The sequence below is a fragment of the Gastrolobium bilobum genome, unplaced genomic scaffold, assembly GCF_033153095.1.
Source record: "Gastrolobium bilobum isolate Gb01-03AN ecotype WA unplaced genomic scaffold, APGP_CSIRO_Gbil_v1 utg2810, whole genome shotgun sequence".
Taxonomy (NCBI): Eukaryota; Viridiplantae; Streptophyta; class Magnoliopsida; order Fabales; family Fabaceae; genus Gastrolobium; species Gastrolobium bilobum.
Window position 1 is genome coordinate 158,720 of NW_026895666.1, and position 11,173 is coordinate 169,892.

Consider the following 11,173-nt stretch of genomic DNA (forward strand, 5'->3'; position numbering starts at 1 on the left):
GAACGGGGTGTTACAATTGCAATGTACCAATTAGAATGGACACACTTGAAACTATTCAATTTATGAAGATGGAGGGTACCAGTTTATGCAATACCCTTTCACCACTTTAGCAAACATCCTTGGCCTAAACAAGAAAGCCATGCAATATTGGTCTATCATATAAGTTCGCCTTCTACAAATGATCAGAAGTGCATATCCCAGCTTAGCAGAATGAAAGATATAAAATAAGCACAATATTTTCTTCATACCAAACACAAATAAATTCCAACTTTATGAGTCTTCATTTGCATTAGCAACGTAGAGAAACGGAACTAAGGATCCATCTATCACAAAGGCTCATGAGAGATCCACCTCCTGAACATTTCAAAGCATTCCTGTGGCGTGAACTCTGGAGCAGTGTGACCAGCACCCTGTCACCGAGACACACACTGCATAAATTACCTACCAAATCGACTAAATAATGTCAAAATTCTCTCCCCAACAAAACAAATATACTTGCCTTCACAGTGGCGAAAGTGATATAGTTCGAGTACTCTCGTATGTACCTGCATGCAAAAACTTAGAAAATCAGCATTTGAAACAACAGCTTAACGTTGTTGAGTGCATTTTCTAAAACAATAGCTATACCCTGCAATTTGATCGCCGACGACCCAAGGTCTCCAATCATCAATAATGGTAGAGTTCAGAGAATTGAGCCACCAGAGAGTTCCCAAGTATGGCACCGCCATGTCATGGTCACCGCTGCATATAGGGATTAAGGATTGGTGTTACGCTACTTAACAAAATCTGACTCATCACTCATTCGATCAAATAAATATGGTAAAATATCACGAGAAAATAAGTTTCTTCATGGCCTGCAGAACCTGTATATAAGAGCCCGGAAATGTTTGGTTCTGAGATAACGATGATAGGCAACAGAACTTTGGACATCTTTTGTGTAAATTATGCTGCGGTTACATCTTATCCAAGCGTTCACAGTTCCCTGAATTTTACTTTAGCTATAACGTTAAAAAATTAAAAAATAAAAATAAAAATACTAAGACTGATTCTTTTTTTTTTTCATGCAATCAACTAGGCGAATTGGAATAAATGCTTTCTTACATACCATACGAACATGCAGCGCCTTTTGAACATGAACATCGTTGGCCCACACATGCAGCAATAAATTCTCATAATTCTATAATTTGGATCGATGAATATGTCAGTACCTAACATTAATTCCAAAATTAAACATTAATTTGGGTCAAAGTTGGAATTACCCTACACCCAAACTGTAAGTTTTGCTCTGGAGAAAGCAAAAAATCCCTAAATTTTTCTTGAAGAATCCTCCGATCATCCTTCCTATTTTCTGGAGTTATGTCATCAGATGGACATTTACGCTCTAAGACATGTTTAATATTTATATAACGGGTTCGCTGTAAAAAGCATAGGAATAAAAATCAGCCGAAGGATGTGAATAAAAAGCATCAAATCCTTGTTTGATATGCAAGATAAGACTACTGACCTCTGAGATAGCTTGGAGATCCTTTTGACATGGTAGATTGTCTTTCTTCACTCTCACATACTCCCCTTTGCATGTCATTTTTGCTGACTGGGAAAATTTCAAGAAAACTAAGAATACTAATTCTAGTTTTCCAAGAAATATCATCTTCACTTACCTCAATGTATGCATGAAACTTTATTCAACATAAACAGAAGTACAACTAGAATAAATTTGGGAGTAACCTTGTAGAGTTCGTCAGAAATAAGAGCCATGCGATTAGCGAATGGAATCTTAGAATTCCGATCTAATTTTTGATCTGTATATGGGTTCCCAAGCACATAACCCTGTAACAATTAATGTCAAACATTACAACTATTAAAATCTAGCTGCAGAAGAAGCTTGAACAAACATACTTTTATATTTATTTCTGGCTTTTCTCCATCTTCGTTTCCTGTAACAATATAATCGTAATGTAATAATTGGTCCAAATGTGAGAGCTGTGATAGTTAATGTCTTAGGCATGAAATTACCATCTGAAATATATTTAACAATAATTGGCACAGGAATGCCAGAATATGAGTCACCAGCAATGTAGACTGGATTAGCAATAAATTTCGGGTGACTGGCCAACCACTGCAAATAAACAAGCAAATGTATGATCCATTGCATCAAAATTGTTTATTCATTATTCTTCTCCACAATTTTTTCTTTGAAAAATACTACTCTTTTTTTTTTTGGAGTTACCCAACCCTAATTACCTCTTTGAGGCGAGTTGGCTCCCTCCGGTATCCCCACAAGCTTCGACTCTTTGAGCCAGCTATGGGACTAATCCAGAGTGCGGGGGTCAGTGATGGCTAAAGGTTCAGCCCCCTCCCCAAAAATGCATTCAGCGGGAATCGAACACATGTCCAACCCCACTAACTCAGCACCAAGGAACCAACTGAGTTGCACCCATTGGGTTGAAAAATACTACTCTTGACAAGAAATTTTATGACTTATAAAAACTGTAGTAACATATTTGGTCCTTACTTTTTTTATTTTGTTGGTGTATTATTTTGAAATATTTTTCCCAATACAAATGGATTATTAGCAGTAGACAACTAAAAATTTCACCTTTCTCATGAAATCGTGACAGTGTTGGGCAGTGATTCTATCTGTAATATTAGCCCCTTCCAAGGTTCTTGAATATGAGAATCCAGTGCCAACAGGTGCATCAATAAAGATTATACTTGAAACCTTGGAAAGCATCATTATAAACAACAAAAAATCAGAAAAAAAATGCTTAATCAATTGGGTAATTAACTAGTTTCACCTACTATTTCCTAAACATACCTTTGTCCATGAGTGTGGATTGAGAGATAATGTTGGCAAACTTCCATTATACTTCAACATATTGAACTTCAGAGGGCCTAATCAAAAGCGGCAGCAAATAGCATGAATATTTAATCCAAGCGACTTGCTAATAAAAATTATATTTAGGAGTTAATTGACATGTCTTTCTTTAATTCACATGGACCTTTGTTGTGGATGATGTAAATACTGTTGGATTTTGCTCTTTCACTAAAGTCCAACTGTGACATGTATGTAAGAAGAGCACAAGAAACCTAGAATTCATTCAGCTTAGGGCTAGGATTTCTTGAAAATCATATATATTCTATACTAATAGTCATCAACCTCAAGAGAGAGTGCCCACATATATTCTACACTTAAGGTCATCTCCTTGATAGTGAGAGAGTGCCCACGCACCATCCCTATTCCCCCTTAAGAGATAGTCTTGAAGATCTACCACTAACCAGCCTCAAGGAGATCTGTTCGTGGTTTAACGCATGAGAGTTCAATTCGTGAGTTCGTGCTCTGTGAGGCAAGTGACAACAACCCGAGGAAGGATCATCTCAGTTCTGCGCTACAAGAGGTAATGAAAAACGATGATGATCCGTTGCATCCCAAATCACAACAATCTAAACGCTTCTGCATATCTAATTACGTTCACTACTTGTATCAAAGCTGGGTTGTGTGTTTGGATGTGGATCTAATTTTTGATTTACGATTATTCATGTTATTAGTTTTGCTTCATGAAATATGGCACCTAGGGTTCTATGTTTTTTGTTATGTGTTTTGCATATGTATCCTTATAATTCTTTTCATTAAAATCAATGCTTTATTTGATTTTTGGCTTTAATCCATTGTAGAGATTTCATTGTATTTTTTTGGGGGGTTGTAACAAGGAGGCTAATCCTATATGATTAGGATTCCTCCTTGATTTTATTTTAATTTCTGTATACTTTTCTTGTTTTACAAAATTATAATGAAAAGAAGATCTAGGAGAAGCCGAATTAAAGGACGTTCGTCACAGTTTGGGTGTGTTTGTGACTTTCCGGTGGCCGATATGAGAAATCAACCACACATGGAATGATAGAGGATAGAAATACGAGGAGAACGGTGGCCGGAACCAATGTAGTCAAAATTGAGTTTTTAAGTAGAAACGGAAGGGCGTGGTAGAAATGGAAATCGTAGAAACAAGACGAAACATAAAGTTTTTACTACTAAAGGTCAAAATACAAAATTATATATATATATACATATATATATATATACATATATATATGTAAAAAAAATTCACATAAGTCACTACTCAAAATTTAATAAATAACTTCATATTTAAAAGATATAAGTCACATAACTATATAAAACATGGGAAAAGTGTTTGTCCTTTTAAATGACACAACTTATATTCTTTTACTCTCACAAAGAGGTGAGACCCACACCTTTATATTTTTTTGTCCACTCTCTCTTTTCCTTTATCTATCTTTTTCTCTTACTTAAAATGACACAACTTTACATCCTTTAAAATGATACACATTTTTCCCATAAAACATAAGTCCAAGAACATTAAAAGAGAAAATTGAATTTAAAAAAAGGAAAATAGTTTTTTTTTTTAAATTGAGTTTAAGTAAAAACAGTAAAAAACGTAAAAACTTGTGTTTATACCTTTTTACGTTTTTACACGGTGTTTTTATCCGTTTCAACTAAAAACATTTTCTGTACGTTTTAACACGTTTTTACACTGTGTTTCTACCGTTTCTACATTTTTTTACGTTTTTAGACTAGTTTTTGACAACAATCGGAAAAGGCCCCGGATTATAAGGGATGAGGCATGATGAATAACAGTTGGTAGATCTCCAGGCTAGCTCGAGATAAGGGCTGAGGCATTTTCAGTTGATGACAACTAGTGATTTACATGGTCTTTGCTAGGGGTGTTAACGGGCCGAGCCGAGCTGAACTTTTGTCTTAAAAGGCTAAGCCTTTGTTTAAATGTGTCAGCCTGACCAAGCCTGTTACTTGTTCTGAATATAATTATCGGCCTGTGGCCTGGATTATTTACAAAAAAAAATAAATACCTGGTTTAGCTTGTTTAAAAAAAAAGACAACAAAAATTTATCCGAACATAATGTACAATCATCAACACTAGTATTTTCATAAATATTCATAAATTTAATGTATATCCAAACAACATTATATAAAATAAAATCATTCAAAAAAATTGTTTAACTAATAAAATGGGATGAAATATAATGAGGAGAGAGAGGTCTATTATAAATAGTATAAAAAATAAAAATAAAAATTAATATACTAGGCCAGCCTGAGAGGCTCTAAGGCCGAGCTTTTGAATTGGAGACTGAGGCCTTTTTATTAAACGGGCTTTTATACAAGTCCAAGCCTAATTCCAACAATCACCCCTAGTCTTTGCTATTGAGATCAAGTTTGTACTCAAGAGCAAATGAGAGATTATTGGGTTTTGCTCCTTCACTAAAGCCTAATTGGGTCTAGTGTGCAAGGAGAGCCTACGAAATCTAGAGCTCATTCAACTTAAGATTAGAATTTCTTAGAAACTATATATATTTTGCACTTATAGTCATCAACCTCGAGATCTTTACTATGAGTTGTAGAGGCTGATGTAAGGTCATCTCCTTGATAGTGAAAGAGTGCCCATACACCAGCCCTATTCTCCCTTGAAAGATAGTTTGAAAAATCTACCACTAGCCAGCCTCAAGAAGATCTGTTCATAGCGTAACGCATAAGAGATCAATTTGGGAGTTTGTACTGTGATGCTGAGGACATCAACCCGAGAAAGGATCATCTCAGTTCTACGCTACAAAAGATAATCAAAAACGATGATGATTCGTTGCATTCCAAACCGCAACAGTCTAAACGCTTCTACAGATACAATTGCGTCTACAAATATTGTTGGGTTTAAACTTTATTTAATTAAAGAAAATAGAAAATGAAGAGTTTTGTGGTAAAGGGGTGTGTCCCTTAGGAATTTGTTAGTCGACATTAATGAGTTTAAAGTTTCTAAGAAGTAGTCATTATTATGTTTAGATTTCCTAAGTTGGTCATTAGTATTCTTAGTTATTTGCTATTACTTATAAATAGCTATATGTAAACCATTGTTTAAAAAGCTTGAAAGAGAGAGTAATTCAAAAAGGTATGTTCAGAGACTTGTTTGTTTTTTTGAGTGTTTGAGAGAAACACTATTAGAGAACCTGTGAATTACAAATTGGTATCAGAGCTATGGAGAGTGTGACCACTTCCAGTATGGCGTTGCCCCGCCTGACAAAGGCGAATTATGTGAATTGGAGCATTCAGATGAAGGCGTTGCTCGGATCCCAAGATACTTAGGATGTTATTCAGGACGGTTTTGCTAAACCTGCAACTACCGCAGGATACTCAGCAGCTCAAACCAAGGCGTTGAAAGAGACACGTACGAAGGACAAGGCGGCCTTATACATGTTATTCCGAGCTGTAGATGAGTCTGGATTTGAGAAGATAGCAAGTGCGACGATGGCAAAGGAAGCGTGGGACATATTGGAGAATGTCTATAAAGGAGCTGACCGAGTTAAGCATGTCCGACTGCAAACTCTACGTGGCGAGTTGGAAGGAATGAAGATGAAAGATTCAGAGGGTGTATCCGGTTTCATCACCCGTGTTCAAGCCGTGGTGAATCAGTTAAAACAGAATGGGGAGGAATTATCTGAGACTAGAGTTGTTGAAAAGATTCTGAGTTTGTGCAATTGAGGAGTCTAAGGACTTGGCTACGCTCTCTGTTGAAGAGCTAGCGGGTTCTCTTGAGGCGCATAAACAACGCAAGAAAAAGAAGAAGGAAGAGACACTGGAGCAAGCACTCCAGTCAAAAGCAAATATCAAGGAAGAAAAGGCGTTGTACTCTCAGAATGTCCGAGGTAGAGGTCGTGGACGAGGTGGTCGAGGCCGAGGTCAGGAGGTGAAACATGAAGAAAGAGCTGAGACGAGTCAGCAAAACTGGAGAGGTAGAGGACGTGGCCAAGGTGGAAGAGGCCGGTGGTCGAATCAAAATAATGTAGAATGTCATAAGTGTGGGAAGTATGGTCACTACGCAAGAGATTGCAACTCGGACAGGTGCTACAACTGTGGTCGAGTTGGGCATTTCGCTAAGGATTACCGAGATGAAAGAAGAGTTGACGAGGCTTCAAACCTCGCTGTAGAAGGAGATGGAGGAATCTTATGCTAGCCCATGGTGAAACAAGTTCAAAGAATGAGTCGGAGTGGTATTTGGACACTGGTGCCAGTAATCACATGTGTGGTTACAAACATCTGTTCAAGGAGTTGAAAACAATGGAAGCCGGACATGTCTCTTTTGGAGACGCGTCCAAAATTGATGTAAAGGGCCGAGGTGCGATGTGCTTCTTGCAAAAGGATGGACAAGTTGGTATGATTCGGGACGTTTATTACGTGCCTGAGCTCAAAGGCAATATTCTGAGCGTTGGACAGTTGATGGAAAAAGGGCTACTCGGTTCTAATGACAGACTGAGTTCTACTATTGAAAGATATACAAGGGCGTCTGATAGCCCGAGTTCAGATGGAAAAGAATAGAATGTACAAGCTGAGTCTGAGGAGCATGGAGGTCGGCTGTCTGCAAGCCGAGGTGGAGGACAAGATGTCGTTGTGGCATCGACGGTTTGGACACCTTCATTACGGTGGTCTGACCGAGATGATGAAGAAAAACATGGTAGTGGGACTACCAAAGATTAACTCTGAAGGAAAATTTTGTGAGGACTGCGTATTGGGAAAACATGCGAGGAGCCCGTTCCAAAGGATGGCGAGATACCGAGCTAGGCAGCCTCTGGATTTGATACATACCGACCTGTGTGGACCCATTACTCCGGGGTCCTTCAGTGGTAAGAAGTATTTTGTAACTTTTATTGATGATTTCAGTCGAAAGACTTGGGTGTATTTTTTGAAGGAAAAATCAAAGGTGCTAGAGGCCTTTAGGAGTTTTAATGTAATGATAGAGAATGGTACTAGGAGGTACATCAAATCGGTCCGTTCAGACCGAGGTGGGGAGTACGTGTCAACAGCTTTCAAGAAGTATTGTGAAGAACATGGGATAAGGCGGTTCCTGACCGCACTGTACTCGCCCCAGCAAAATGGAGTAGCTGAGAGGAAGAACCGGACTATCCTGGATATGGTCTGATCTATGTTGAAGACGAAGAACATACCGAAAGAGTTTTAGGGAGAGGTCGTACAATGTGCAGTGTACGTGCAGAACCGATGTCCGCACTCAAGTGTGAATGATAAAACTCCACAAGAAGCATGGATCGGTCTAAAGCCATCAGTGGCTCATTTCAAGATTTTTGATAGTGTTGCATATGCACACATACCGGATCAGTTGAGAACGAAACTTGAAGATAAGAGTAAGAAGTTTGTATTCATTGGTTATGATGAGAAGACAAAGGGTACAAGTTGTTAGATCCCGTCAATAAAAAGGTGTTGATAAGCCGAGATGTGAAGGTGAATGAAGAAGATGCTTGGGACTGAGGTTGTCCATCTGGGGTGAATGTTGAACCCGGGAAAATGACAATTGAGGTCGGACAACCTTCGTCCCATATCCCAGCTAATCATGAAATCTCTGATGATGAAGAGCAGAGACAACCAAGAATGAGGAGCTTGCAAGACTTGTATGACTCAACTAATGAAGCACACTTGGTGTGTTTGTTGGCAGATTCTAAAGAAGCGAGTTTTGAAGAAGCAATTCGAGATGAGAAATGGCAATCAGCCATGGAGGAGGAGATTAAAGCAATAGAAAAGAACAAGACGTGGGAGTTAGCCGAGCTGCCCAAAGGAAGTCGGCCCATTGGTGTGAAATGGGTGTACAAGAAGAAAATGAACCCTAAGGGGGAGATCGAAAGATACAAAGCCCGGCTAGTGGCGAAAGGGTATAGGCAGAAGGCCGGCATTGACTATGACGAGGTGTTCTCACCCGTAGCAAGAATGGAGTCAATCAGGCTGTTGATCTCTCAAGCAGCCCAATTCGGATGGCCGATCTATCAGATGGACGTGAAGTCGGCATTCTTAAATGGAGTACTCGAGGAGGAGGTGTATCTAGAACAACCTCCGGGATTCATGAAAGCCGGACAAGAAAGAAAAGTGTTGAGACTGAAGAAAGCTTTGTATTGATTGAAGCAGGCCCCAAGAGCCTGGAACACAAGAATTGACAATTACTTCAAGAAGGATGGACTTGAACAATGTCCGTATGAACATGCACTATATGTGAAGAAGAAAGGAGGTAAAATTCTACTTGTTGCTCTATATGTTGATGATCTGATTTTCATGGGTAATGATGAAGGGATGATTCAAGATTTTAAGTAGAAAATGACGAAGGAGTTCGAGATGGCGGATCTCGGTCTGATGAGATACTTTCTTAGTCTGGAGGTCAGACAAGACAAATCCGGGATCTTCGTCTCTCAGGAAGCCTATGCAAAAGGAATTTTAGCGAAGTTTAAAATGAGTGATTGCAACCCGGTTTCAACGCCCATGGAACCCGGCGTTAAACTTTCAAGATATGATGGAGGAGAAAAGGTAGATTCGAGTGTTTATCGGAGTCTAGTTGGAAGTCTGAGGTACTTGATGTATACAAGGTCGGATCTGTGTCTGAGTGTTGGAATAATAAGCTGATTTATGGAAGAGCCGAAGTATACTCATTGGAAGGCGACAAAGAGAATTCTAAGATATGTTCAAGGAACAATCTCTCAAGGACTTCTTTATTCGAAGTCGGACAAGTACAAGCTGGTGGGATATTCAGACAGCGACTGGTGTGGACATGTTGATGACAGGAAGAGCACGGCTGGCTATGTGTTTTTCATGGGAAAGACGGCCTTCACGTGGGTATCGAAGAAGGAACCCATTGTGACTTTATCTACATGCGAAGCCGAGTACGTTGCTGCTTCCTGGTGCGTGTGCCATGCAATTTGGTTGAGAAATTTATTGAGCAAGTTGGAGCAAGAGCAAGTCGGTTCAACTGAGATCCGGGTTGACAACAAATCAGCGATTGAGTTAGCAAAGAACCCGGTCAACCATGAGAGAAGTAAGCATATTGACGTCAGGTTTCATTTCATCCGAGATCAAGTCAGAGAAGGAAAAGTGGAGCTTATTCATGTTGCAAGCCAAGATCAAGTTGGAGATATTTTCACAAAGCTCCTGCCGTCGTTGTTGTTTGAGAATTGCAAGAAGAAGATGGGAATGAAGGACGGTAGAGATATTAAAGTTTAAGGGAGAGTTTTGTTGGGTTTAAACTTTATTTAATTAAAGAAAATAGAAAATGAAGAGTTTTGTGGTAAAGTGGTGTGTCCCTTAGGAATTTGTTAGTGAACATTAATGAGTTTAAATTTTCTAAGAAGTAGTCATTATTATGTTTAGATTTCCTAAGTTGGTCATTAGTATTCTTAGTTATTTGCTATTACTTATAAATAGCTCTATGTAAACCATTGTTTAAAAAGGCTTGAAAGAGAGAGTAATTCAAAAAGGTATGTTCAGAGACTTGTTTGTTTTTTTGAGTGTTTGAGAGAAACACTATTAGAAGACCTGTGAATTACAAATATAAGTTTTCACATTTATGCACACAAAAAAAAAAAGGATGAAAAAAGGGAACACCTATTTCAATCAAAAGCCCGCCCAAGCTAGAGCATCCCGGGCCACCGCTTATCCAGAATACCAAAGGATCCTCTGTTGGATTTCCTTCTGATTCAATAAAGTAATAAAACAGCTGCACAACTTCGTCTTCCTATGTATCTACATGCAAAAACCATCACAAATTTATAATACATAAACGTTGTGCATATAAATCTTTATTTTGTTCTTATTCATCCTAATAAGGAGGCAATCGTTAAATGTAGCCAGTAACTCTTTATTTTCTATTTAAAATTGGAGTTTTGTATAAGTGAGCTGGAATCTGATGAAGAAGTGAAAAGGACAAAGGAAGTGAATGGCAAACTCACCCAGTCTCTAATTTGAAAGGAAGGGAGCCAGAAAACCCTGGCAAAGACCTGATGATATTTGAAGACACTGCAGGCTTTGACAAGATCGTCATCGTGCTGATTATTAAAGATAACCACATGAAACATTTTGTAACATAAGACATTGACTTTGTTAAATTAAGTCTAAATGACTCTGCTATGTTCTCCCCGCGCTCCTTGTGCCTCAATTGAAGTTGGGAGATAATAGCATGGTTCTGTTATTCTCCTCGTTGTCCTCGTGCTTTATAAAAAAAAATAATTTCATCGCCAAATATACCTGTTAAGAAAATGAATAAGATAATATAAAAGCATATTCAGCCAACGGTTTAAAGCTTTAGCGATACTTAGTTATATGAACTAA

General features: G+C 38.4%; 1 pseudogene; it reads right to left on the reverse strand.

Moving 5' to 3' along the window:
* Positions 1-326: 326 nt before the first annotated feature.
* On the reverse strand, positions 327-10,886 carry LOC133288270 (serine carboxypeptidase-like 2; annotated as a pseudogene).
* Positions 10,887-11,173: the final 287 nt, after the last annotated feature.